Genomic DNA, 4,598 nt, shown 5'->3' with positions numbered 1-4,598 from the left:
GGAAGTTAATTGGTCCAGCCTAGATGCTAGCACCACCATAGTACTAAACCAACAAGTACAGGAACCATAGCTCTATCACTCTAATATCCATCCACTCAGAAAATGAGACTTGATACTCTATGCCCAGTCAAGAATGACCTCAACATGGTCTCTCTGATTTATGTTTTCAAGAGAAACATAAAGAAGTAAATGCAAGTGGGAAATAAAAAGGAACTTTAAAAGGAAGAACTTTTTACATTCTAATAGATGAGGGAGTGATACAAAGGTCTTCTCTGGATCCTAAACTTAAAAGGGCTTATAGAGGAATTAAAACAGAGGGCTGAGAGTGGCTTTGTTATGTTTTGTTGATCTTGAAAGAAGAAAGAAAAAAAGAGGGGGAGGATACAATAGAAAGTAAAAAGTGGGAGGTAGGGTAGGAATATTATTTCACATAACTGAGGCGTGCAAGAAGAAATCTATATAATTATGGATGAATCTGGGGGAGAAAACATCATGTGAACTTCATTTTCATCTAAGCTGATCAAAGGAGGGTAGACCACACAAATATAAAGAGTTTTGTGTAGAAATACATTTAACACAATGGGCAAATAAGAGGGAACACTGTGAGAGGAATGGGGAAAATGCAAAAACAGGTAGATGAAAGGAATGATTCGTTAGTCATAAGCAAAATAAAGCCTATGTTCAAAGCGGGGCTTTATTACTTTATAAAGCTAGAAAACACTAAAAAAGTAAGCTTGAAAAACAAAATATCAAGAATGTCAAGGTAAATCATGAAAGAATGGGAACAAATAAGGACTGGGAAGTACCTGGTCTCAAACTATACTCCAAAGCAGTAATCATCAAATCAGTTTAGGACTAGTTAAAAATATAAGTCCATTAGTGGAACAAATTAAGTAGACAACATACTACTTTGTAAAGCTGTTGTTAAATAAATCCAAAAACCACACTTACCTGGCAGAAGTGAATCTCAAAGGTGGTTTCCCCAGGTCAAGGCTTATCCATTGCACTCCAGGTGGGCTGACCTCTGCGATTTCCCCAAATGCGGGAAACTAGACTGCATAATTTGGGGTAGTGGGGGACTGTGTTCCAGCTCTCCTGTGGTTCAAAAACAAGAAAGAAATTACCTTTCAGATAGGGGAAGAATTTATGACTAAAAAAGGAATAGAGATCATAGAAAATTAACTGGACTATTTTTATTACACAAAATTAAAGTTTCTGCACAAACAAATCTAGTGCAACAAAAATAAAAAGAGGACAGCTAATGGGGTGAGGTCAAAGAAAAAGGATAAGGACCCATATATACAAAAATGTATATAGCATCTCATTTTGTGGTGGCAAAGAATTAGAAACTGAGGGGATATAACCTCATTGGGGAATGGCTGAACAAATTATATTATATTAGTGGAATACTATAAGGAATTAAGTACTATAAGGAATTATGAAGTGAAGGGTTTCAGGAAAACCTGGGAAGACATTTCAACTAATGCAAAATGAAGTGAGCAAAACCAGCAAAACAATCTATACAATAACAGCAATACTATAAAGATAATCATCTGTAAAAGACTTAGTAACTGATTAATACAAAGAACTCATGAGGAAAAATGCTATCCGTCTCCAGAGAGAGTTGATATACTCAGGTACAGATTGAAGTATATTTTCCCTTTATTTTCTTTCTCTTTTTTTTTTTTGGGGGGGGGAGGGGGAAGATTGATACAGAAAAATCTTTAGAATGAGTTCATATGTATAGTGGATATCATATTTTTGCCTTTTCAATGTATAGGGAAGGTTTTCATTAAGGAATAGAATTTAGAACTGAAAAAAATGTTTTTTAAAGATGGGAAAGAAAAAACTGTGACAACTAAAATAATTATGACAGACACCAATTTTAGGCAAGCATATTATCTGTTTATCATTCTCTACCTGTAAGGAATTGACAGAACTGCTCCCTGGATTCTTGTTGTCCAAAGAGCACATGGCTACTTTTCCAGATTTTTATCCCCTTTTTCCGATAAGGCAGGTCATTATGCATCAATCAAATCTAATCGGTTCATGTAATTAAAGGTGGATTACATCAGGTGAGAAGGATTGTGTGTCCTCTTGATTTGGACAATATCTCTATACATGGCAATGAATCCAAAGAATTCAGACCCCACCCAGATAAGACAGAAGCTTGTTACTATCTGGATATGGTCCTGAGGGGGATAGCAAGTCTAGTTGACAGCATGTAATACAAAGGGGAGTCTGAAGTTCCCCATATACTTGTCATTAATAATAATTTTCTCACAGATCACAATGACTCACATTCCTAAAGGACCTTTCTCATATGATCCTCAAAATAACCCTCTCAGGCAGCTAAAGTAGATACTATTCTCTCCATTCTACAGATGAGGAAAATAAGGCTTCAAAGAAGCAAAATGGCGTACAGCACATGGCAGAACTATATTTTAAATACAAATTGCTGGGATTTTGGAGGTTGAGGGAAATCCAATTCTCTTTCAGCTAAACCACAGCTATGAACATATCAGCAAGAACACTTACCAACCCTCACTTATCTGTACATAGGAAGCTACATTTTGCCTTTAAATTCAAACCATTTTCAACCAAGTGGTAGGCCAGTAAGTGGAGTGGAAAATTAGCTACTATACGTTATATGTAATTTGGGGTGAAGGACAGAAATCAAGGTGTGAAAATGTTGATCATTAAATAATACAAATAAATGGCTAGAAATGACTTCAGGCTGCATAATTACCCTTCCTACTGTTCTAAAAATTAAATGTCATTTTCACATCAAAAATATTATTCATTCCCTTTAGGCCCTTGTACTTAACACATAATAAAATTAAGGGAAAACACTAAGCAATTACCCAGAAGTTCAGTTAGCATTCTTTCTAAATGGTTATGATCCCAGTTCACTGAGCATTTACAGTGTGCCAGGCACTGTGATATTTGAGGGATACAAATACAAGGAAAAGGAAAGATAGTCGATGCCTTCAATGAGCTTACATTTTAATGATGGAAGGAAATAAACAAGAGACTGAAAAGTGGGAAGATACTAGAGTGATTGAGTGAAGGGAGATAAAGGTACCTCATATGAGAGAACAGTTTTGAAGTCCTGAATGTAACTGGGCATAGAGGGAAATGAAAGCCATCCTTGACCCTTCCACAAAATGGAAACTCCAGGAGGAATCCCCAATAGGAAAGGGGGGCAGATGTTAAAGAGAGATATTCCAAGTTAAGAAGACCACAGAAATGGTTGGATGTTCCAAAGTGAGGAGATCCCAGGCACTAAAGGAAGTTCCAGGAAGAGATAGCTATAGGAGTATGGTTATAAAGTCTGCAAAGCCTGAAAACTCTTAAAGTCAGATGAAGGGAAATGTTAAGGAATTATAAAGAGCAAATGCCATGTTATCATAGTATTTAGAATCTAGATTTGGAAGGAATCTCAGGGGTCATATTGTTCAAACTTCCCAGATTTTGAATCCTTCCTACAATGTCACAGAATCATACAATCTTAAATTTTGAAGGGACCTAAGTCATGAAGAGCTAGACAGGACTGAAAGAACTGAACAGAATAGCTTGGTGAAAGTAGTGTTTTGTTTTGTTTTGGGTTTTTTTTTTTTGGGGGGGGGGGTGAGGCAGTTAGGGTTAAGTGATTTGCCCAGGGTCACACAGCTAGTAAGCGTCAAGTGTCTTGAGACTGGATTTGAAATCAGGTACTCCTGAATCCAGGGCCGGTGCTTTATCCACTGTGCCACCTAGCTACCGCATTTTTTCTATTTTTTATTCTTTTGATTTTGTTTTATTGTTTCTTGATGTCCCCGGGAATCATTATCTCCAATTTTCTGAATTTTAATTTTTAAGTAATTATTTTCTTCAGTGAGTTTTTGTACTTCCTTTTCCATTTGGGCAATTCTACTTCTTAATGATCTTTTTTTTTCTTTTTTTTGGTGAATTTTTGTACATCCTATTCCCTTTGGTCAATTCTACTTTTAAGGCGTTATTCTCTTCAGCACTTTGTGTGTGTGTGGTTTTTTGACCAAACTGTTGACCTTTTTTCATGATTTTCTTGCATCATTCTCATTTCTTTTCCCAATTTTTTTCTCCACCTCTCTAATTTTATTTTTAAAATTCTTTTTGAGCTCTGCCACGGCCTGAAACTAATTTAAATTTTTCTTTGAGGCTTTGGATGTAGTGGTTTTGACTTTGTTGTTTCCTGAATTTGTGTTTTGATCTTCCCTGTCACCATAGTAACTTCCTATCATTAGATTTTGTTGTTGTTGTTGTTTTCTAAATTCTTCCAAGTGGTATGATTTAAGGAGATGTGTGTTTACCACTCTCCTGGCCTATGCTCTGGTCTCTGAGTGACCACAAGTACTCTTTTCTACTGTAAGGGCCAAATTTAGTATGGGAAGAGTTAATCGGGTGGCTTGCCTTAATATTGGGATAAGAAAAGAAATTAACCGCCTCTTTCAAAAACACAAAACAGGTTTATTAATGGGAACAAATTTAAAACACAAGTTAGGTTAATAGAGCTAGGAACAATATATAAATCTCTGGGGTAAAAAGGCCCCAGGCACCCCAAACCTTCCTCCAGCCCA

General features: G+C 36.3%; 1 pseudogene; it reads left to right on the top strand.

Moving 5' to 3' along the window:
• Window positions 1-943: 943 nt before the first annotated feature.
• Window positions 944-1,097, top strand: LOC122752351 (annotated as a pseudogene).
• Window positions 1,098-4,598: the final 3,501 nt, after the last annotated feature.

This window comes from Dromiciops gliroides, chromosome 3 (assembly GCF_019393635.1).
Source record: "Dromiciops gliroides isolate mDroGli1 chromosome 3, mDroGli1.pri, whole genome shotgun sequence".
NCBI classification, from domain to species: domain Eukaryota; kingdom Metazoa; phylum Chordata; class Mammalia; order Microbiotheria; family Microbiotheriidae; genus Dromiciops; species Dromiciops gliroides.
The sequence above is the reverse complement of the archived record's forward strand: the minus strand, read 5'-3'. Positions and strand labels throughout refer to the sequence as shown.